The sequence below is a fragment of the Urocitellus parryii genome, unplaced genomic scaffold (genome assembly GCF_045843805.1).
Source record: "Urocitellus parryii isolate mUroPar1 unplaced genomic scaffold, mUroPar1.hap1 Scaffold_439, whole genome shotgun sequence".
Taxonomy (NCBI): Eukaryota; Metazoa; Chordata; class Mammalia; order Rodentia; family Sciuridae; genus Urocitellus; species Urocitellus parryii.
Genome location: NW_027553914.1, coordinates 24,463 through 50,648, shown reverse-complemented (window position 1 = coordinate 50,648; position 26,186 = coordinate 24,463). Strand labels below are relative to the sequence as shown.

At 34.7% G+C, this 26,186-nt stretch overlaps 1 pseudogene; it reads right to left on the bottom strand.

The window, feature by feature from the left end:
• The window catches only part of LOC144252498 (corepressor interacting with RBPJ 1-like), a 36,091-nt pseudogene extending 9,910 nt beyond the window's left edge, over positions 1–26,181 (bottom strand).
• Positions 26,182–26,186: the final 5 nt, after the last annotated feature.

Genomic DNA, 26,186 nt, shown 5'->3' with positions numbered 1-26,186 from the left:
GCCAAACCACCACTACCAACAAAACCCCCCAAACACCCAGTGGTTGGTTGGGAGTATACAGCTCAGTGGCAGAGCATTTGCTTAGCATGCACGAGACTGTGGGTTCAATCCCCAGAATGAATACAAATAAGTAAATCATCATATATTATCACAAATAAAAGAAAACATGACTATCATTTCCATGAAAGCATAATCTTCTGTCCTTTTTTCTTTCCTAAGGTTAAACTGACTATGACACTTAGAAACACTATTTATAGTACATTATTAAGAGGGAGATCTAGGTCTTGTGGGAATTATTGAGAATTACCTCACACTTATATTACTGTAACCATTTTGCTTTTAAGAAAGCTTATAGAAAGTTGTCTTTTAAAAAAGACTAAAAAAGGGGCACAGTAGGAACATGCAGCATAATTCCCAGGGAAAAAAGTGAACAAAGCTATTAATAAAGTGTGTGGGTGATTTTTATTTATATAGATGAGAATGTTTTATGTATGATTTTCTAAAGGTTATGCAAGAACCAATTGTACTGAATTGTAATAAAACTGCTCCATACTGGGAATTTTCCTGACACACTGCCAGTTCATCTTTGAGGAGGCTGGAAACAATAGGATTTCTTATTGCCCTCATCCCAAGTTCATACTGAAGACAACTAACTGATCTCTATTAAAACACACAATATAAAGGAAAATCAAACATTTCATTTTAGTCCATGTGTCTAAAAAATACACAAAGGCAAAAAAATATCAAACTGTCCTTATTATATGCTAGTAAAAATTACTATTTATTAAAATCAACCTTGATTTACAGAATCAGTATGAAGATATTTGACACATATTTCATTATATCTTTATAACTTGTTTTCAACTTAATTTATATGCAAATATTACAGTGGTGATACAACCAGCAATAATAAAGTTAATCATGGTGGCGCAGGCCTGTAATCCCAATGAGTCAGGAAGTTGAGGCAGGAAGATCACAAATTCCAGGCAAGCATCAGCAACTTAGTTAGCAAGGCCCTAAGCAACACAGTGAAACCCTGTCTCAAAATAAAAAGGGCTGGGTATGTAGCTCAGTGGTAAAGTGCCCCTGGGTTAAATCCCTAGTGCCAAAACAAAAAACCAAAAACTAAACCAAATAAAAAACCAGGTATGACTAATAGATGGGATTAGAAATTCATGATTAGAGGAGGCAGACCAGAAAGGGACAGATAGGAATTTTCTAGGGTGATGGTAATGCTCCTTATCTTGTCAGGTATGTTTGTTACCAGGTGTGTACATTTGCCAAACTTAAACCCTATACTTAAGACTAGTGTATTTTATTAAAAAAAAAAAAGTTACACATGATCTTTTCAGTCACTAGTAATTACTGAGTGACCATGATACTATAGACTCTGGCTATACCCATATATATTTTGTATGTATATAACTGAGGAGAGCCCTGTATAGGGAATTTGAACTTATGTATCCCTAGTATATAACACAGAAAATTCTTTTTTTTAAATTTGTGTGTTAGTGAGGGCTTGTTATTTCATCTTACTAGAACTTCTCAAGAACTTGGATTTTACCTTTAAACTTATAATATTTTGGGGAAAATTAGTTCATAAGTAAAACAAATTATAATTTCTATTATAAAATATAATCAGAGGAAGCCGGCACATGCCTATAATCCCAGTGGCTAGGGAGGCTGAGACAGGAGGATTGAGAGTTCAAAGCCAGCCTCAGCAAAAGGGAGGTGCTAAGCAACTCAGTGTGACTTTGTCTCTAAATAAAATACAAAAATGGGCTGTGGATTTGGCTCAGTGGTCGAGTATCCCTGAGTTCAATCCCTGGTACCCCTAATATATACTCATATATGCATATATATATATATAATTAAGAGGAGATGATCAACAATGATGTTTATTAGCAAAGCCTTTCTATTCACCAACTATACTATTATTTACTAAGTATGTACATTGTTTAAGGCAATGGGGATACAAAAATAAATAAGACACAGGCCCTATCTCAGAAAAACTTAAGATTTTTCAGGAATAAAATAGAATTTGAGTTAGATTTTCAAATTCTCATAGAATTTAGAAAAGGTAAAAAGCAAAGCATTTGGAACATGATGAAGGTTAATATTAAGTTTATTATGTTTGATTTGGGTAGAAGAATTAGTTTTACTAGGTGTACTGAATTCCATTCATTCTCCTTTTCCTTCCTGGGTAATCTCAAACTAATTTCTATTACTTGAGGCTGGAAGACCTTGAAAGGATGCAATGATGTTAATAGGAAGAAATATGTAAGAGAGAATTATGATTGTTATCTGAGAATCATAATACCCCTTTGAGAATGTGGGAGTTGTAGCCTCCTCTAATCCCACACACACCTTTAACACAGAACAGAGTCATTTAGAACAGGACTGTAATTAATTTGTTCACATCAATAGAATTTCAAGGAACAGACACTTTAACAAATTTAATCACTAACTTATAATAATATATACAAATAGTCTGAAATAACTTAACCACTGGTGTCACTTAAAATTTAAAGTACTAGTAAAGAGTATCATTTTGACTTCTGCCACAATATGACTTGACAAGTTTTACTAGATAAACTTCTCTTTTTATTTGGTACCAGGGATTGAACCCAGGGGCAATTAACCACTGAGCCACACCCCAGACTTTTTTAATATTTTGAGACAGGGTTTTGCTAAGTTGCTGAGGGCCTTGCCAAGTTGCTGAGGCTGGCTTTGAATTTACAATCCTCCTTCTTCAGCCTCCTGAGCCACTGGGATTATAGGTGTGCACCATTGTACCCAGCCTAGATAATCTCTTTAATAGGTCCACATTTTTTTTTCAACGACTACCTAGCTTCTTCTTGCATAAAATATTTAACAACATAAAATCATCTACATATAAAGGAAAAAATTAAATCAACCACAATCAAGTATAAGCACTTGTGATCAACTTTATAAAGGAGAGAATTGGTGCTTAACTTCTTTATTTTTAAGTCAATTTTTTGGTAGTTGTAATATCTGTCTGTTATGGTCTGAATATAGTTTGACCCCACCAATACACATGTTGAGCCTTGGTTCCCAGTGTTATGGTGTTGAGAGGTAGTGGGACCTTTAAGAAGTGTTTAGTCTCTGAGGGATCAACGCTCATAAAGGGATTAATGCTATCTAGTGTGAGGAAGGAAGGGAAGGAAGGAGGGACAGAATCGAGGTTGCTTCCACAGTTTAGCAATTGTGAATAGTTGTTAAACTATGGAAGCAACCTCGATGCCCTTCAACAGATGAATAGATAAAGAAGGTATCTATTTTTCAAATGGAATGATGGTACATATACACAACACACTGAAGTGGTTGCGTCACTTTTTAAATCTTTAGGGTATAGGTTGAGTTCATGCACAACCAGAAAAGTGAAAATTTCTGCTCCATTTGTGTACAATGAATTGAAGAACTTTCTACTGTCAGGTATAACTGATTAGAACTAATAAATGAATAAAAAGAAAGAAAAAACCCCACCAATGTAGAATTCAGTATCACTGAAATTATTGTTCAAAAGTATAAAAACAAAGACCTTCTTTAAAATATAAAATAAACAGACAAACAAGGAATTTGCTGTCAGTACACCTGTCTTTAAGTTTTTCAGAGAGAAACAAAATAACCTAGGTCAGAAACTCAGGTCTACATAAGGAAGAGTGTTCAAGAAAGAATAAATGAAGGTCAAATAAAATCAATCAGATCTTTTATTTTTCAATTTTTTTCTTTATTTGCAGTGCTGGGAATCAATTCATGGCCTTGTGCATACTAGGTAAGTGTTCTACCATTGAGGTATATTCCCAACCCATTTTTCATATTCTTAACTGATCCAAAGGATAACTGCTGATTCAAAATAAAGATAGCAAAAATAAATAATTATAGCTTATGAGTAAATGAAATTATAACAGCAATGTTTAAGGGATAGGAAGGAAGAACTCTATTATATAACAGGAACTAGGTACTTTGTTAAAAGGCACCTGCACTATTCAGGAAGTTGTAGAGTGTTCTTTGAAAGTAGACTTAGTTATACGTGTATATTGCAAAGTCTGAGATGACCAATTTAAAAAAAATATCAAGAAATAGTATAATTGAAATGTTGAGAAAACGTGAAATCATATAAAATACTCATTTAAAACCAGATGAAGCAGAAAAAGAACAAAAATGAAACGATGAATGAGGGCAATGAATAGAAAACAATTACAAAAAACAAAAGCTAGGGGCTGGGGTTGTGGCTCAGAGGTAGAGTGCTCACCTAGCATGTGTGAGGCACTAGGTTCAATCCTCAGCACCACGTAAAGTAAAATAAAGATACTGTGTCCACCTATAACTAAAAAATAAATGTTAAAAAAATGAAAGCTATTAAGTATACCAATCATCACTTTTATATAAAGAATCTTAACATACCAACTAAGAGACTATAAGAAAAAAAAAAAAGACCCAACTGTATGATATTCAAAAGAAATCTACTTTAAACATAAAGGCACAGGAGCTGGGGGATGCACACTTATAATCCCAGCAACTCGGGAGGCAAAGGCAGAAAGATCTTAAGGACAAGGCCAGCTTAGTGAGACCCTATCTCAAAAAAGAACTGGGGATGTAGTTCAGTGGTTAAGTACCCGTGGGCCCAACCCCCAGTACTGAAAAAAAAAAAAGACACAAATTAAAAGTAAAAGAATGGGGGATGGGGTTAGTTCAGTAATAGTGCTTGCCTAGCATGTGGTAGCCTCTGAGTTCGATCCTTAGCACCACAAAAAAACAAAAATAAAAACAAAGCAAAAGAGTGCATGAATGGAGAAAGATATACCCCAGGCTAACAATAACCAAATAAAGATGGAGCATATATATTAATTTTATTGAATCCAGGAGAACTCTACCACTGCGTTAAAACCACTGAGCCACCCTTTTTATTCTTTAAATCTGTGACTGGGGGTTGCTAAGTTGCTCTGGTTGTTAAGTATGATTGCCTCATATTTGTAATCCTCCTGTCTCAGCTTTTTGAGTAGCTGGGATTACAAGCATGCACCACTGTACCTGGCGCCATATTAATTTTAGACAAACAGATTTCAGAGCAAGGACAAATACCAAGGCTAAATAGAGTATTACATAACGGTCAAAGGGTCAATTTTCCAAAAAGACCCAAATATGTGTATGTGCCTAACAGAGCATCAAAATGTGTAAAGCAAAAACTGATGAGTATCTTTAGAAACAGGCAACTCCACTATTATAGCTGGAGACTTCCCATCCCTCTATCAATAACTGACAGATACAACAGGTGAAAAATCAGAATATATTGAACTGATCCATCAACTGGATCTAGTTGACATTTTTTTCCTAATTGACATTTATAGAATACTTCATTCACCTAGCAACAGCAGAAAAATATATATTTTCTCACATTCATATAGAACATTTACCAAATAGACCACATCTGGGCCATATAACACAACTTAATAAAAGTAAAAGAAAAACCTAAAATATTTTGAGATTAAATAACAGAGCTCTAAACACATATATCAAAGAAGTCTCAGGAAAAAGTAAAAAATATTTTCAACTAAGAATAGACAATACAACTGCTGTATAACAATTTTGGGCTGGTCTTTGTCCCCAGTTCTTTTTTTTAAAGTAGTAGGGATTGAACATAGGGGTGCTTAACCACTGAGCCACATCCCCAACACATTTTATTTTTTGAGACAGGGCTTTAATAAATTGCTGAGGCTGGCTTTGAACTTGTGATCCTCATGCCGCAGCTTCCTGAATGGCTGGGCTGGTCCCCATGCCTAGCCTTTGTCCCCAGTTCTGAGGGAACCTCAACTCTTGACATTTCCTGAGTAATAAGAGTATCTTTGGTGGGTCCTGATAGTTTATGTTATTGATGTGCCTCATGATGGTGACTCATGATTGAAATATTCCACTGTGGTTTAAGAAAAAAGAAAAAGATTTTTAATTTCAATATACATGATCAGATCATGCTCAAGGGCTAGGGTTGTGACTCAGTGGTAGAGTACTCACCTAGTAGGTGAGAGGCCCTGGGTTCGGTCCTCAGCACCACATATAAATAAATGAAATAAAGGTATTGTGTCTACCTACAACTAAAAAAAATACTAAACAAAACAACAAAAAAAGAGCTGACTCAAGATAGTGGCTGACCATACCAGAAAAATAAATCATGTGATTAGAGGGCTAGACTTTGAGCTAGGTGAGAGAAGCCCTTTGAGGAAGAAAGAAGAGCTGGAGATAGAAGAGTTAAATCTCATGGCTAATGATTTTGATCATTCACAACTATGTAATAAAGACCAATAAAAACTAGACAGCTTGGATAAGCTTCCCTGGTTAATAAAAGTTGTTATATATTAATGTACAAGAAGATTGACAGGTACTGACTCTACAGGGAGACTTTGGAAGACTGTGTCTGGGACCTTCCCAGACCTTGTTCTATGTACCTCTTCTTTTGGCTTACCCTGATTTTTATTCTTTTACTATAGTAAAATTGTAATCACAAGTATAGTGTTAGTTTCTGAGTTCTGTAAGTCAGTCTAGTGAATTATCAAACCTTAGGCAGGTAGAAGGAAGCGTGGATTTGTAGCAGGTTTGGTGGGTGGTCTAGGAACTCCCAAATTTGTAGCTGGTGTCTTAATTGAGAATAGTCTTTGGAGAACTGTTAACCTATGAAGTCTGGCCTATTTCTGGGTAGTTAATGTCAGAAATCATTGTAATAAAACCTATTAAATTTTGTAGGACACAGCAAAAACCAACTCAGAAAGAAATTTATAGTACTAAATACATGTATTAGAAGAAAGATTTAAAATCAATATGTAGAGCTGGAGTGTAGCTCCGTGGAACAGAACTTGACTAGCATGGGTGAGGCCTTGGGTTCAAACTTCATCACCTCTCCCAAATCAATTACATAATCTTCTGTCTTATAAAACTAGAAAAGGAAGAGCAAATTAAATTCAAAATAAGAAGAGAAGAAATAAAAAGAGGAAAACAAGGGAGAAAAATCAATCACAACAAAAGCTGGTTCTTTGAAAAGATCAGTAAATTGATAAAGCTCTAGCTAACCAAGGAAAGAGAAATGAAATGAGGGTCAACACTAGACATGGACATTAGAGGGGTAATAATGGAATACAACAAATGATTCTATACCATTAAATCTGATTTACATGAAATGGACCAATTCTTTGAAAGACACAATCTACCAAAGCTGACAAAAGGAGAAAAAGGTCATTTGATAGGCATCTATCTAGTAAAGAAATTTAGCCAACAATCAATCAATAACCTTCTAAAACAAAAAGTGACAGGCCCAGATGGATTCACTAGTTAATTTTATCAAATATTTAAAGAAGAAATTATATATATATATATATTTTTTTTTTAAAGAGAGTGAGACAGGGAGAGAGAGGGAGAGAGAAGGAGGGAGGGAGGGAGGGAGAGAGAGAGAAAGAGAGAGAGAATTTTTTAAATATTTATTTATTTATTTATTTTTAGTTATCGGCGGACACAACATCTTTGTTTGTATGTGGTGCTGAGGATCGAACCCGGGCTGCACGCATGCCAGGCGAGTGCGCTACCACTTGAGCCACATCCCCAGCCCTAAGAAGAAATTATATTAATAATCTCTTCTAGATAACAGAAACAGAAGGAACATTACCTAACTTATTCTATAAGACTAACATCATCCTGATACCAAAACCAAATACAAACAAGAAAGAAAAATTACATGCCAGTACCTCTCATGAGGTATAAAAATATAGGTGTAATAATCTTTAATAAAATATTAGCAAAGGAAGTGCTTCAGCATGTCTAGCTCTCCTATAGAGTAACTATTTAGAGCTAACTATTTGCTTCCTGAAGAAAAAGATCTGAAAGTCAAACATGGAGAGAGATACAAAATCCATGTTTAGGGAATAAAGGAGTTTAAAAATAGAATTTTGCTTTATGTTCTTTGAAGAAAATCTTACACATTTACCTGTTTTATAGGTGCCTACATATAAACTTGTATCCTGGTGGGCTATTATAAGACTGGTGTATGTGTGTGTGAATATCTGGGCATTTAAGCATAATGGGAAAACACATTCCATGGAAGAATGGAATGTCCAGAAGAGGCAAAGATATAGGGACAGAAAGTAGTTTAGTGGTTGCCTACAGCTGGGGACTGGAGGGTGAGGGTCAAGGGATTTTCTTTCTTTCTTTTTTAGAAAAATTAAAATGTTCTAAAATTGACTATAGTGATGGATGTACAACTCTGTAAATACACTAAAAGCCATTGCATTGATGGCATGTAAATTATAGCTCAATAAAGCTGTTTAAAAAATACTTGCTCAGTTTGAGGTCAGCCTCAGTTTGAGGGCAACTTAGTGAGACCCTGTCTCAAGATACAATAAAAAGGCTGGAGATGCAGCTCAGTGGTAGAGCACTTGCCTAGCATGCATGAGGCCCTGGCTGGGTTCAATCCCTAGTACCAGAAAAAACAAACAAATCACTTGCTCTGTTGAAATACTCCACTGTGGTTTAAGAAAAAAGAAAAAGATTTTTAATTTCAATATACATTAAAAACACAAATAACTGACAGATGTTAAGAGTCAGTGATAAAAAATAAGTTCTACAGAGTATAGATAAAAGATATGAATTAGTCATTTAATTATGTTATAGAATATTTTATAAAAATTCAGTTACCACTGAAGCTTACAAGTTTTAAGGATAATTTTGATGTATCTGGAGTGGATGAAAAAGGTAAGATGATCTTTTCAGTAGAAAAGATATTCTAAACCAGCTTAGCCCAAAGAAGCATTTTGATTGCCTAATTTAACTTTGTAAAGGAGAAGTAAATCTTATAGCTGGTCTCTGTAAACCTCACAGCTGGAGCATTCTAACAGCACCTTGCAGTTTCCAGTGATCAAAGTAAGTTACTTTATATACTAAACTAAGAATTTCATAATAGAAATAATGTAACACCAGGGGGTGCAGTTATCATGAAATAATTACACTCCTGGGAGATTACAGGCACAAGGCTGTACCCCAGGGGTGTGATTATCCCATGATAACCACATCTACTGAAATTGCCTTATTGCAAAAATAATCTCTATTCACTGGTGAGACATTATTCAATAGGTGATTTTTTTAAATGAAAAGATTTTTTTTTTTAGTTTGAATCACCAAGTGGATTAGGAAATTGGTCAGTTTATTTTTCATTGCATTCAAGTTCAGAATATTACATCATTATTACTCACTTTTCTATTTAAGATAGTAGAGTTTTGATTTTGTTTTTGAGAAAACTTTAAGAGTTTCTATTAGCTTTAGTTAAGTACTACTGCTAAATTCAGGTCAAACTTTAGAGGCATTAATGGAGCAATACAATTTAAAATAATTTATTTCTATGTATAATTTTTAATTCTTTTAAAGAAATGCTCACTTAAAAATTTATAAATGTAATTTATCTTCACTGTTGGAAATATGGATAAGCAAAAAGATAAAACTAAAAATCTTAGTAATCCTACTACCCAAACACAACCACTATTAATTTGGTCTATCTCATTCCAATCCTTTTCTTTAAAATATCTGTTTCTGTGTCTACCTATACACATAAACAGATATACAACTGTAACTTCTCTGTCTTATAACCTATTTTTAAAAAATTCACTAAATGTTTTAAAAAATATCCCCATCATTAAGAAATCTTATCATTTTAAATGCTGCATTGTACAGAATTCCATTATAACAATGTTCCATAATTCACTTAATTTCCTTTCAACAGTCCAGGTTCATGTTCATAATCCCAGATTGGTAAGCTGAGGCAGAACAATCACACACAAGTTTCGAGAACAGCCTCAGCAATTTAGTAAGACCCTGTCACAAAATTAAAATAAAAAGGGCTGGGGATATAGCTTGTGGGTAGAATGCCCCTGGGTTCAAACCCCAGTATGAGGGAATTTTTTTTTTTTACTAGATATTTTAGTATTGTCTCTCACTATCATACACAATTCTTTGTGACTAAATCTTTAGGACATATTCATGACTATTTCCTTAGGATAAATTTATGACTTTATGATAAATAAAACACAAGTTAAACAAACAAATATACAGTAAAAGGTACTATCCTCCCAAATCTTCAATTATTCTTATAAACAGCTTAAGATAATGGTTTTCAACCTTGATGGTACATCAGAAACAGATTGGTAACTTTCACCTTATGTAATAGCCTAGATAGTGAAAGCTACTGATTTCTTTTTCTTTTTTTGTGGTGCTGGAGATGGAACCTATGACCTTGTGCATACTAGGCAAGGGCTTTACAACTGAATGAATCCCTATTCCTTTCACAATTTTAACAGAGTTCAATGTCTTCAGATATTCTTAGACAATTCAGATACAGAATTTAAGAAATTAAAATACCCTGTGTATATGGCAGTTTTTACTCTCATACCTTGTCAGTTTGAAAGAAAAAACTGGAAATGGAAGTTTCTCTAATATCTTAAAGATATAAAGATAAAGTTTCCCTAATATCTTAAAGATATAAAGATTAAGGCAAAGAATTAATTCAGTCTGTTAGGTATTTCTCATTGTGAACACAGCCTTTGCACCACAACCATAACTCTGCTTCCTTTAGCTGTTCTAATATTCTGAAAATAAACTTAACATGGGAATAGAAAGGAAAGCATTAGCTTTCTGAAGAGTTTTAGTGCTTAAAAAGGCTAAATTTTAAGTTTATTTTAAAATTTTAATACAAAATAATATTGCTTGTAATTTCATCAAATTAACATCTTAACTAATTCCAATGAAAATTCAGTTAGTATTTTTTATCTGGAGTACTGGGAATTGAAATCAGGGGTGCTCTCTAACACTGAACTATATCCCCAGCCCTTTTCATTTTTTATTTTGAATCAGGGTCTCAATAAGTTGCTGAGGCTGGCCTCCAACTTGTGATTCTCTTGCCTCAGCCTCCTGAGTAGATGGATTATAGGCCTTCGATACCACACCTAGTTTAATTAATATCATGCCATTCCCCTATTGCACGATATTTAGATTCTTTACAATACTTAAAAATTAGAAATGTTGAAAATTTGTCCCCCCCCTTTTTTATGTAAAGGCTCTTTCAACACATTTCTCTTTCATTTTCCTCTATATTATTTGCCTTCCAAAGACAAACAACAGATCATAAGCATTATCCGAGGATAAGATTCTCAGACTTTTCTCTGGACTCTTATTCAATAGCCCCTATGGGGCAGGAGCTTGAGAACCAATATTTAAACAAGCTGTGTTAAGTGATTCCTTACAGTAGGTAAGCTTGGGAAACACTGGTTGCAGGATGAATGGACAAATTCCCTCCATCCCATCTTGAGAGCCATTCAAATTTTATTCTATTCAAGTTAAATTCTTTTGTGCTTATGTTTTTCTTCAGGTCTTTTTTTTGGGGGGGGAGGTGTCAAACTTTCTTTCTACCTATCTAAATTTTAATTCTTCAGAGATCATTTTAGTCCTTCTTACTCTGTTAACTACCTAATTTAACAATGCTTTCCTCTATTAAACAGACTCTTAAATCGTATTCTAATTTTGAGTAGATTGTCACTAGCCCCTTTTATTTTTTATTTAGAGTCAGGGTCTTGCTAAGTTTATGAGGCTGGCTTTGAACTTGTGATACTCCTGCCTAAGCCTCCTGAGCTGCTAGAATTATAAGCATGCACCACTGTGCCCAACTGTCTCTTATGTGATATGTTAATGTTTCTGATTTGATTGGAAATTAGGAATAGTCTATACCTTCAATAAACCAGAACATAAAGTTTAAAAAACTTATTGGCTAATGTGTAGGATGTCAAATACATAGTTGCTAAAAACAAGTGTTTGAAAAATAAATAATAAACTGGTTCTAAGAATTAATTTTCAAATAGGGCTTTTCTGGGGGGTGCGGGTGGTTAGGGATCAAATCCAGAGGCTCCAGGCAAATGCACTACCACTGAGCTACACCGACAACCCTAAAAATAGAGGCTCTTATATCAGTAAGTCATCCTTTTATCATAAAAGGTAGAGCATCTAAAGTCATACAGATTTTAAAAATAACTTCATCCTTGAAAGCCAATTTAATTATGGAATGCCTGACATTTTGTTTATCCTACATACTTTTAATTGATACCATTTAACTTTTTTTACACTTGATATATCCTCCTATATCCTTACAAATCAACATAGATCTCTAGCTATATTACTTATGTATATATATTACATACGGTTGTAGAGTATTCCATTTGCGGGAGATACTCCACAATTAATAAAAAAAATACTCAAGAAGTGATTATTACATGCCAGGCACTATTCTAAGCATCATGTATTAACTTATCTAGTTTTCATAACAACTTTATGAGATGTAGGTACTATTATGTTTTATACATATCAGCAAGAGATGTTAAATAACTTGCCTAAAGTTACAATTAAGAAGCAGCACAGTAGAAGTTCTAAAGCAGGCATCTAAGGAGTCATCTTCAATCAATATTTTTTTAATATTTATTTTTTAGTTGTAGTTGGACACAATACCTTTATTTATTTATTTTTAAGTGGTGCTGAGGATCAAACCCAGGGTCTCACACATGGCTAGGCAAGCGCTCTATCGCTGAGCCACAACCCCAGGCCCTTTAGTCAATGTTTTTAACCACTAGGTGAGTGCCACTAAGTATGTGCCCTATCAGGATTGATGGTCCCTCTGTATGAAAGGCTGTTCCTTTTGCCTGATACGCCAAATGCTCTTTTCCCAGATCTCACACTGCTGTAATCGTCTTGTCATTCAGGTCTCATCTTAACATCACTTCCTCAGAGGGGCCTTTCTGACCACTTAATATAGTAACTCCCCAGTTAGTTTTGATCACAGATTCCAATTACATTTTCATCACAGAACTTATAATTGCTTCATAAATAACTGCTGAATAAACCCCCTACTGATGGACATTCATTGGGGTATTATTGTAGAATTCCTCTTCAGTCAAATGAACTTTTTCCAAATAATATGAACAAAGTAGAAAAATGCATAAATTGTTGAATCCTATTGTTTTACCTATATTTAACCATACTTGAGAAGTCTACATGTTGTTTCTAATCTTTCACTACTGTGAATCTTTGAGGGTATACCTTATTGCTTTCTTTTAACTACTGGAAGGTAAAAGGATATGGTGGATTTTTGTTTGTGTTTTTCTGAGACAGGGCCTCAGTAAATTGTTAAGGCTGGCCTCAAGTTTGCAATCCTCCTGATTCAGCCTCCTGAGTAGCTAGGATTACAGGCATGCCCCAAATGATGTTTTGAATACTTCTGATATATATTATGGCCCTTCAAAATGGCTGTTCAATTTATTAACAAAGGATTTAAATATTCATCTTACCATACTTGCTCCAACACCCTGTATACAGTTCTTTCAAGTCTTTACCAAATTTCACAGGCAAAACAGACAATATATTGTATGTAACATATGTCAATATATGTAGACTTCTTAAATATGGTTAAATATAGGTAAAACAATAGGATTCAACAAGTTATGTATTTTTCTACTTCATTCATGTTATTTGGACAAAGTTCACTTAACTGAAAAGAATAGTTCTACAATAATACCCCAATGAATGGCATACAAAAACCTGAATTGCATACACTGAATTACCATAAGGTTAATGGATACAAATGGAGGGCTAAAGAAAAGTCAATAACCAGCTGCATTAAACAGGAATTTACTAACTGTGTGGCATGTGACTGTGGGGTTTTACTGTTTTCAATACTTATTTTTTTAAAAAATATTTTTAGTTAAACATGGACATAATATCTTTATTTTAAAAAAATATTTTAGTTGTAGTTGGACACAATACTTTTATTTTGTTTATTTACTTTTATGTGACACTGGGGATCGAACCCAGTGCCTCACATGTTCGAGGCCAGTGCTCTGCCACTGAACCACAACCCCAGCTCTTGTTTTAAATACTTTTAAAAATAGGTTAATACACAAGTTCTTTGGGTTGTTGTTAGCATACTTTCTAATACAGACTCAAGACAAGGCAGGCCTACTGATTATTAAAAGAAAGGGCTAAGCCTGGAGTCTATCCTACTCATTCTCTCAGAAGCAGGATCAGAGTAAGATGAGGCTGGGGAAGAAAGACAGCTACTACTTCTGCCTGTCTCAAAACAACCCATGAATCATGTAGGTGTAAGGAAACTATAAGACTGGCATGAAGGAAAAGATGAGAAAGAAGCAACCCTATCTTGAAAACAGAATATACTTTTAAGATGTAACAATGAATCTCTGGACTAAGAAAGGGAAGTGTCAAAAATATTTGAGCCAAATGGGTTCGTGATGTATGACCTACTCCACTCCATTTTCTTTGGGGTTTTATTTCCTTTGGGGCCTTTATCCCTTCTACTAATTGGAAGAGGGCAGGGAAGGAGGGAGAATTAGCTATGTGGGTTATTAAGAGTATCTGTATTGTGGTATCAGTGGTAAGTTCTTTTTTTTTTAAAGATAGAGTGAGAGAGGAGAGAGAGAGAGAGAGAATTTTTTAATATTTATTTTTTAGTTCTCGGCGGACACAACATCTTTGTTGGTATGTGGTGCTGAGGATCGAACCCGGGCCGCACGCATGCCAGGCGAGCGTGCTACCACTTCAGCCACATCCCCAGCCCTGGTAAGTTCTTTTATAAGGTATTTTGCCAGAACAAAGACTGTATTAACATTGTCTTACAACTGAACAACTAGTTCTCCTTCTCCTTAAAAGGTGGTTTCTGAACTTATTTTACAGGAATAAAGATTTTTCAAAAATCAATCACAGTATTTTATAGGTATGCTTCCTTCACCAATTCTAACATCTATACCACCACTAGGGAAATGCCCAAAATAACGATGGATCAAATTCCTAAACTCCTAATATTAAGATGAACTTTTTTGAACGTGGTTTTCTAGAAGAAAGTAAGAACAGATGCAAAAGGTTGAAAGCTGAATGAGGGTGAACCCTAGGCTCAAGATTGAGGTGAACAGCAAAAGCCATAGAGATTCTAAAGAGATGACTGGAGGCCTTGCAACTGAAAGAAGGGGACTTAATGCCCAGAGGACTTGTTTCAATAAATAGCAGTGCTTTTATGTTTTAGGGTTTTATGTAAGATTTCTTTAAAAAAAAAAGAGTTCTATAGCTGCTTTATAAAGTGCTGAAAATCTGAGTCATACTATCATCCTTATTGTAAAATCAGGAGTTGAGCTGGGTGTGATGGCTCATGCCTGTAATTCCAGTGACTAGGGAAGCTCAGGTAGGAAGATCTCAAGTTTGATGTCAGCCTCAGCAATTCAGTCAGACTCTCAGCAACTTAGTGGAACCCTACCTCCAGGTAAAAGATTTTATAAAGGGCTGGGGATGTAGTTCAGTAATAAAGTGCCCTTGGGTTCAATCCCTTGTACCAAAAAAAAAAAAAAAAAAAAAATCAGGAGTTGAAGCCCATAAAAGTGAAATTACTCATTGAAGGTTATAGAATTAAGTAGGGTATTTCTATTATGACTTATTCTGAGACAGGATTAAATTAGTATGGCTATCTCAATGAAATAGTAGTAAGATAATGATGAACTTAAGCTAAAACTTCACAGTTTTAGTATCCTTTTTATGAAGAGCCAAAATGATGCAAACCCAAGTGGACAAATTTTTTTTTAGAAAATAATACGTAGTAAGATAAATAATTTTCCAATATAAACCCAATTTAAACATATTTATCATCTTTTTTTACTCAGTTTTGTTTTTAATTCCATGAACCAAAGAGAAATGATTGCTGAGGCTTTCACTCCAGCCTTTTTTAAAAATCAGGAGAATCTAAATATGAGAATCAACTATTTATTTTCTAATTTTAGGCCACTAACCTGATAAAGTATTTATTGTTATCTTACCTTAAAAAATCAAGTTCATAGGGCCTTTGGCTGGAAAAATTACATTTTAATTCTATTACAAAGCATTTTAGTTTCAACACAGAATTTCTCAATGATAATCATATTTTGGTAATGTGCCTTAGTCTAAAACAATAAAACTCAAATAAAACAAAAAATACTCAGATTAAAGAAAAAAATGTTATTTTTCTTTCCTTATTTACCTAAATTCTAAAAAAAATCATGTCTAATGCCTACCTGAGCCATCAGTGGGAACCGAACTTGCATTGATTCCAGAAAGACCAAACAAAGGACATTCTCGATCTGTGTTGACATGACCCCATTTGTGACATTTAATACATCTTACATTTCGAACCTGAGAAAAGTGAATGAATATTCTTTTGGTTACTAAAATACTACGAATCTAACCAATGTTTGGCAGGATTCAAGTTAAATTACTCACATTTTAAAAAGATCTGTAGGAAAAGATACTACAAAACTAAGTTTGGTAAATTTAATACAAATACTAAAATCTTATTATAAATTCTGCCTAACACCTAAGCTGAATCCTATTGTTTTTTACTTCTTAGTTGGTTGCAATATAACAATATCATCTTAAAATTTCTTAGTTTTAATAAGTCAAAATTAAAAGTTTCAAATTTCTAAACCAGGAGCTGGCAAAATTTTCCTGTAAAGGTTCAAATAGAACTTATTTTAGGCTTTTTAGGCCCAACCTCTGTGCCAACTGTAAGGACTCAGCTCTGCTGTTTAAGTTACAGATAATACATAAATGAAAAGCAAGGAAAGGTTCCAACAACATTTTCTTTATAAGGATTCCCTCTAGTGACAGGCTGCCCTGATTCTAAACAAATTACTGTTTTAAATCTTTTCTTGGTCATGACCTAATTCTCTAAATTCTTGGAAAAGAGCAGACACCAACATCATTATAACTCTTTTTTTTAAGTATTTATTTTTTAGTTGCAGTTGGATACAATATCTTTATCTTATTTATTTATTATTATGTGGTGCTGAGGATCAAACCCAGGCCTCACACATGCTAGGTGAGGGCTCTACAGCTGAGCCACAACTGCAGCCCTATAATTTTTTTTTTAATATTTATTTTTTTAAGTTGTAGTTGGATACAATCCCTTTATTCCACTCATTTAATTTATGCGGCGCTGAGGATCGAACACAGGGCCCCACGCATGCTAGGCGAGCGCTCTACCATTGAGCTACAATCCCAGCCTCCCCATAACTCTTATTAGTAATTTTGATTCACATTTTTGGTCAGTCTACCACATTTAATGTTTTCTCCTTATTCCTACCATCATCTGATACCAATACAAACCATATTGTTCTTTTTCAGCGTGAACACCTTTTTGATAATTATGTAGATATTTACTAAATAAAAATTATTCGTAAAGGGTAAAATACATGTCACTTGCCTGAATGCCAAAGGGCTGATCTCTGATGTTCATGTCATCTTTGGCATATCTATTAAATAGAGAAAATGTATAAATAAAATATTAAGAATAATTTAATAAATTCAATGGTAGTTAACTTGAAAAAGTTATAGTCCTCAAAACAATATGAAATGTGTTATTACTTCAATAAGTATACAGAACTATAGTCTATTTAATATTTCAAAATAGTTATCAAATATCTAGGCTTATAGTTTGTAATTTATAAATAAAAAGAACAAGAATATAAAACAAGACTATGATAAAAGTAGATTGGTTGCATAAGAAAGTTCAATAAAAATGTTTTCATATTAGTTACTTTCTCTAACGCATATAAAGGTAATAACATAAGATGGGATTGCAGATATAGTGATATATATTGTATCTTAAAAGCAAACCAGACCGTACTTTTCTCATGGAGCTCCTTTCTGCCATTCAAATTTGTATTCTGTCTCTCCTTCTGTTTCTTCTTTCTAAAACATTCATTAAAAAGTCTTTCAATTTTCTCCATAAAATCAAAATTAATTATAAGTAAATTAAAACAGTAAATAGTGCTTTACCTCTTTGTTTTCTTGATTGCATATCAAAAATACAGGAGGGGAAAAAGTAAGACAAGTTAAAATTATCAGTGTAAAAATCAAATGTATATTACCACTATGATATGTTATTTGATTATAATTTGTAAGATTGTACTGGTTTGACTTCTTTCTTTTTGCATGAGATAAAAATCAAGGACGAAAGGATAAAATACAATACTGAATTTAACAATACTATATTTAACAAACATGTTAACTGCTAATTGTTAATTGCTAATTTTGAAACTTTTATGCTTTTTACAGATAGTGAATATTGTATTTTATATACACAAGTATATTTAGAAGGAAAGACTAAAGATATAACCACATTATAAAAGAATAAATGCATTTCTGCTGGTGTTGAGATTTTTTTTCCTCCCAAAAGGACACCTCATGAAAAATTACTAGAACAATATTTTTAATATTTATTCTACTTTATTGGTTATAATATTATTCTTTATTATCTCCTCAGAAAACCAATTTTATTTATTTTTTATTTATTATTTTGTAGTACTGGGGATTGAAGCCAGGGGTGCTCTAACACTGAACTACAAACCCAGTCCTTTTTATTTAAGTGAGGGTGTTACTAAAGTTGTGATCTTCCTGTCTCAGCCTCCCAGATAAGGATTATAGGTTTGCACCATTGCACCTGACATGATAACAATCTTTAAAAACAAAGAATACTTTTAAAAAGTCTGTTAGCTGGCTGGGGATGTGGCTCAAGCGGTAACACGCTCTCCTGGCATGTGTGGAGAGCTGGGTTCTATCCTCAGCACCACATAAAATAAAGATGTTGTGTCCACCGAAAACTGAAAAATAAATACTAAAAACAACAACAAAAAAATTTTCTCTCTCTCTCCTCTCTCTCTTAAAAAAAGTCTATTAGCAGTTTTCAATCTTTTTTAAAAATTTTGATTAATTAATTTCTTTGAGATGGAGGTCACTATGTTGTGCAGGTTGGTCCTGAATTTGCCTCTTCCTGTTTTGAGACTCCCTGGTAGCTGCCACTACAGGTTTGTGCTATCACACCCAGCAGTTCTCAATCTGTAGTTGTAAACATATAAAATATTTTAAGGAAACAGGGCAAGTACCTTTTTTGGCTCCTGGTGGGGCTTCATACATGAAATTAAGGCCATTCTTTACACGTTCATCTCCCATAAGCAATCTAAATGACATAAGAAATAAACTTAACAGTTTTATCCTTCCACCCCAAAAGGAACCCCAAGAGAATAAAAATAAATATTTTTTTTGTTAGAGTTCAAATTCTAAAATTTTACCCCACTGATTAGAGGACATTTAGAATATGTGAACGGAAATCAAACAATACTGTTTCTTTAGAATATGTGAATGGAAATCACAATACTATTTCTTTAATAATAGGCTGTAAGTTTTGAAACCGTCTTCTTACTTGAAATATTCTGGTCCTCTCAACAAAAAAGAGGAAAAGCTCTACGGTCACTCTAAAGGACTTTTCTTAAATTCTGAAATGCTGTTGAAATCCTGAAGGTCATCACAGAGTTGGAATTAAGTTAAACAGTTGGACAAGGACAAGGTTGCCAACAGTTTTTCTTAATTGTGAGGAATCAGTTTTGAAAATGAGTCTGGGTTTTCTTGAGAAAGTCAAAGCCAATTAATGCTTGTAAGAATCTAAATGAGAGAATCAAATTCTTTAGTGAGGCCAATGAAAAAAGACTCATTTTAAAAAAACTCTCCAATAAGCAACTTAATATGATAGAATCAGTGCCTGCTGTACCTCAAAAATCTTATTTTTATTGTTCCATTTTAACACTGAAAGTTTCCTGTTCAGGTTCCATTTACAAAAAGAAATGTTTGGCTTTTTATAAAAAATCCTCAGCCACAAATTGTATGCCTGAGTTAAAGTTTAATTCAAAAAATACAGGTAAAGGGCTGGGGATGTGGCTCAAGCGGTAGCACGCTCGCCTGGCATGCGTGCGGCCCGGGTTCGATCCTCAGCATCACATACAAACAACGTGTCTGCCGATAACTAAAAAAATAAATATAAAAAAAAAATACAGGTAAAGTGCTAATTATAAAGAAGAAAGCCAACAAGGAAATAGAATTTCCTCTCATACTTGGAAAAGACAATCAAAATGGATATGCTACATGATTGAGATTCTTCTCTTACTTCCATTGGATTCTATAAACAACTGTTATGGAAAAAAAAAGAGAAGCAAAGGAACATAGGTACAGACATCCATACAATGGATTATTATTCAGCAACAGAAAGGAATTAAGTGCTGATACATGTCATACCATGAAACATGCTAAGAAAAAGAAATCAGTTACAAGATGCCACATGTACAGGACATGTCCAGAATTGGCAAATTTATAGAGATAGTAGACTGGCAATTACTTAGGGCTGAGAGGTAGAAGAAGGACAAGGTTGGGAAATTGGAAGTAATTGCTAATAGGTATAAGATTTCTTTTTCAGAGATGAAACGTTCTGAAATTAGATTATGGTGATGATGCCAAAACTCTTAGTTATTGGTGGACACAACATCTTTGTTGGTATGTGGTGCTGAGGATCGAACCCGGGCCGCACGCATGCCAGGCGAGCGCGCTACCGCTTGAGCCACATCCCCAGCCCCAAAAACTCTTAATATACTTAGAAGTCAACATATCTTTACACAAGTATGTAAATTTTGTCTTATATTAACACCATTAAAAAATGAAAATTAAGGGCTGGGTTGTGGCTTAGCAGTAGAGCAATTGCCTAGCACGTGCGAAGCCCTGGGTTTGATCCTCGGCAACACATAAAAATAAATAAAATAAAGATACTGTATCCAACTACTACTAAAAAATATTTTTAAAAAGTGAAAATTAAAAAGATCAGCATCACTAAATATTATGGAAATGTAAATCCAAAACTGCAATGAGATACCACTTCATACTTACTAGGATGGTTACTGCTGAACACAAAAAACCAAAAAAAAAAAAAAAAGTTAAATAGAGCATTTCAGCAAAGGAAATTATTAAAAGTATGGAGAGAGAGCTACAGAATGGGAGAAAATCTTGACCAGTGACGTCTCCAATAGGGGGTTAACATACAGAATATATAAAGAATTCAACTTAATACCCCCCCAAAAAAACACAACAAAAACTCAAACCAACTAACTCAATCAATAAATGGGCCAAAGAACTAACCAGAAACTTCTGAAAAAAGAAACACAAATGGTCAAAAAAATCTATGAAAAAATGTTTAACATCTCTATCAATCAGGGAAACGCAAATCAAAACTACACCAAGATTTCATCTTATTCCAGTCAGAACAGCAGCGATCAAGAACACAAACAGTAAATGCTGGCAAGGAAAAAGTACACTTGTACATTTTTGTGGAACTGTAGACTAGTACAACTACTCAGGAAAGCAGTATAGAGATTTCTTACAAAACTAGGGATAACCCACCTATCTCATTCCTTGGTATTTTCCTAAAAGATCTAAAATTGGCATACTACAGCAATAAATTCACCTCCATGTTCATTGCAGAGCAATTCACAATAACTAAATTATGAAATCAACCCAGGTGCCCACCAATAAATGATGGATTAAGAAATTGTGGCCGGGAGGGGCTGGGGTTGTGGCTCAGAGGTAGAGCGCTCGCCTAGCATGGTGAGGCTCTCGGTTCTATCCTCAGCACCACATAAATATAAAATACAGATATTGTGTCCACCTATAACTAAAAAATAAAAAATAAATTAAAAATAAAAAATAAATTAAAAAACAAAAACATGCCTGAAATCCCAGTGGCTTGGGAGGCTGGGGCAGGAGGATCATGAGTTCAAAGCCAGCCTCAGCAAAAGTGAGGTGCTCAGCAACTCAGTGAGACCCTGTCTCTAAATAAAATACAATAGGACTGGGGATGTGGTTCAGTGGTTGAGTGCCCCTGAGTCAATTCCTGATACCAAACAAACAAACAAAAATCAACAGGGAACTTCACCATTATGCATAAGTAAAAAGAACTGATCAAATATAAATAAATAAGCAAATGGAATTATAGTAGAGGAAGGAGAATGGGAGAGGGGAAGGAAATGGGAGGAAAAAGTGGGGATCATGACCTGAATTAAAATTTCATGCATGTATGAGTTTGTTGGGATGAGCCCCCCAACTACTATATATAACTATAAAGTTCTAATAAAAAAAAAAGATAGCACAGTCACTACAGAAAAGAATTTGGTGAATTATATGATCCAGTGATTCCATTCCTAAAAATATATTTATTATTTTTTAATTTTATTTTTTAATATTTATTTTTTAGGTGTAGATGGACATAACACAATGCCTTTATTTTTATGTGGTGCTGAGGATCAAACCCCAGTCCCACCAGTGCTAGGCGAGCACTCTATCGCTGAGCCACAATCCCAGCCCCACCTAAAAATATATTTAAAGAAATTGAAAACAGGAACTTGAGCAGTTACCTCTAAAGATTTACACAGCATTATTCACAATAGCTCAAAAGTATAAGCAACCCAATGCCTATAAACAGAGGAGTGTTCTACAGTTCACTTGATTTTTATTGATTGGTTTACTTATTTTTATTATTTATTTATTTATATTTTTGTACAAGTGATTGAACCCAAGGGCACTCAACTACTGAGCCACAACCCTATCCCTTTTTTATATTTTATTTACAGCCAGGGTCTCAATGAGTTGCTTGGAGCCTTGTTAAGGTGCTGAGGCTGGCTTTCAACTCCAATCCTCCTGCCTCAGCCTCCTGAGCTGCTAGGAATACAGATGTGCCCCACTGTGCTTTGTTTATTAAATCTATTTTTGTGACAGTGGTCTCACTATTTTCCAAGGCTGGTCTCAAACTCTTGGGCTCAAGCAAATCTCTTGCCACACCTCTGAAGCAGCTACCACACCCAGCTTTTCTCAGAAACTATATGAGTCGTAGAAAATACATTTTACGTGAATTATGGGTAAAGTCAAATAAAGTGACCATCTATGAGAGTAAAGGGATTAGTCTCCTGTAATTGATTATTCTATAAACAATGGCAGAGGGGCATATCTCACCTATTATCATATGACTCTTGTTCTTTAAGGTACTGTTGCATTAATTCTTCTTGTTTCTTCTTATCATATGATATTTTCTGTTCTGCCATCCATACCTAAATGAGTAAAGTAAAAAAGTAAATTAAATAGTTGGATTTAAGTTAAGTAGCAAGTTTGTTTTTTCATAATTAAATATAAAATGGCATTGTTTATGACAGTCCAATTTAGTAATAATGACATCATCACAAAATAATATCTGAAAATATGATTTGTATCTTGATATAAATCCTAAAATTCAACCATTCAACATAGCTATACTTTCACACAAACATGAGAACTGCTTTCAGTATGTGTGGTACAACAGCACCTTGTACCGGTCCCTACATTATTTCAGAGAGCAAAAAAAGCATTTCTTTACATAGAATATGTTTAACATAGATAACCCATTAGTACAGAACATTAGAAGTAGTGTTATGCAATGGCCACCAATGCTACTGGGTGTCACCAATACCCTAAGAGAGGAGAACTGGAGAAAGAGAAAAAAGGGAAAGGAAATGAAATTGTAGGAAAAAAAGAAAGAGACAAGAAAAGAAACAAAGAGATAAGACAGGGGCTAGGGATTTAGTTTAGTGGTAGAGTGCTTGCCCAACATGATGGAGGCCCTAGGTTCAATCCTCAGCATAAAACAAAACAAAAAACCAAAGAAATAAGACAGAAGTGCTCAGGAGCATGAACACCTTAGGGTAAAGGTGTCTGTGTGAAATTCACAACACCATAAAAATAGTAAAGAGAATGAGACATAGATTAGAATGCTTTACAAGCATAGAATGCTTTATAAGTTTTGGTTATTTATTTTTTAGTTTTGGTTATTAAAAGTTATTTTTTATCAAGTAATTGTATTCACAGGTTGCTAGTGTTATCCATTTATTGCATATCCTGCCAAAGATTCTTTTTAAATTTTTTTAAAGTTGTAGATGGACACAATATATTTATTTGACTTATTTATTTTTATGTGCTGTTGAGGATTGAACCCAGTGCCTCACATGTGCTGGGCAAGTGCTCTACCATTGAGCTACAACCCCAACCCTTGCCAAAGATTTTTTTTTTTGGCACCAGGGATTGAACCCAAGGGTCTTATCTACCAAGCCACACACCCTCAGCCCTTTTAAAATTTTATTTAGAGACAGGGTCTCTCTATGTTGCTTAGGGCCTCACTAAGTTGCAGATGCTGGTTTTGAACTTGTGATCCTCCTGCCTCAGTCTCCCAAGCCACTGATATTACAGGTGTGCACTATTATGCCCTGTTCTGCCAAAGATTTTCTAATGCATATGCATTAGTATATAAAACATAATTCTATTTACATGGTGGTAACATACTTTACATATATATGTACATATTCACATGGCTATATAAAACTCAAAAACATAAAACATGCTATATATAAAATTAAAAGCCTAGTTCATTTCACAACTTTGTGTGTATAGTCAATTAACAATTTTAGTACCCCCTGTATGTGATGCACACAGTAGTAAGCACTCACTTTGTTTCAAATCCTCTACCCACACTATCTCATTTTTCCCCCCAAAGGCACAGATAGAGATTTAGGAAAGTAGATACACATTCAAGGAAGAATGCAGGGTATAAAGAAAAGGATGGCAGTTCAATGGTATGAGGTGTTAATATTTATGGAGGACAGTCCTAGGGGCTGGATGAGATACACCATCTCATTTACTCTTCACAACTTTACAAGTCAAAGCAAGTGATACTGATCATCCTTTATTTGTAGATTAAGAAATTTTGGATCAGGAATATTAACTATTTTGTGTGACAATGCCTGTAATTCAGGGACTGCAGGAGGATTGCTAAGTTTAAGGTTAGTGTCAGCAACTTGTAGAGAGAGATCCTTAGCAACTTAGCAGAACTTGTCTCAAAATAAAAAATGGTTGGGATGTAGCCCATTGGTTCAATCCCCAATACCAATAAACAAATTAATATATAAATATTTTATGCAAGGTCTAATACCGACTATGCTGGAATGGTTAGAATCCTCGTCTGCCTCCAAAGCCCTGACTTTTTACTTCATCCTTTTGCTTTTCACCACAATCATTTTCGCTATGGTTTTTCTGCCCTGAGCTTAGCCAAACTGTAATTAATTAATTAATTAATTATTTTTTTTTGAGAGAGAATTTTAATATTTATTTTTTAGTTTTTGGCGAACACATCTTTGTTTGTATGTGGTGCTGAGGATCGAACCTGGGCCGCACGCATGCCAGGCGAGCGCGCTACCGCTTGAGCCACATCCCCAGCCCTAATTAATTATTTTTTAAAAAATATTTTTTAAGATGTTGATGGACCTTGATTGTATTCATTTATTTATATGCGGTGCTGAGAATTGAACCCAGTGCCTCACACATGCTAAGCAAGTGCTCTATCACTGAGCCACAACTCCAGCCTCTAATAAATTAATTTTGCTTTATTTATTTTTGGTGCCAGTGATTGAGTCCAGATGTACTCTATCACTAAGCTACATCCTCAACCCCTTCTTCTTCTTCTTCTTCTTCTTCTTCTTTTTTTTTTTTTATTTTGAGACAGGGTCTCGCGAAGTTGCGGATCTCGCTAAATTGCAAAGGCTGGCCTCCAACTTGAGATCCTCCGGAGTGCGTCACCGCCCCGACTGTAATTAATTATTTAAAACGCTAATATTCAATGAGGGTGATTTCTTTTATACGATCTATCTTAAATAAACAGTAGTCTTTGTAGAGGAGAAAACTAAGGAGCCGTGAACCTCGGATTCGAAAAGACCAAACCCGAACCAGTTAAGGCAAGTATTGAGCAACTGTGAGCGCAGGCTCCACGTTTTATGGATTTACACTTTGACCGACAGAGCCAACGAGAGCATCCCAACTCGTCTTGGATGTAGAACAAACGTAGAGCGCCTGCTTCATCAGTGAGGAAAAGGGGGCGAGAGCACCTGGGCTTCTGGCCTGGAGAGGAGGTGATATCCTGGCATCCCAGCGACATCACCACTCTCACCCCAGCAGCCCCTGGGGACCCAGTGGCCGTAAGCCAGATCCCTTTGGGTTTCTTCTACTCACCTTTTTGATATTGGATTTGGAGGCAGGATGAAAGTCCTTTTTGCACATGAAGTTGGCGAAGGATTTCCCCATCTTGGCATCCGAGCTGAGGAAGGCAACCAACCGGTCAGCGAGCAACGTAAACAAACTCTGCCGCCTAACCGGAACTGCGCCTCCAGCAGCCG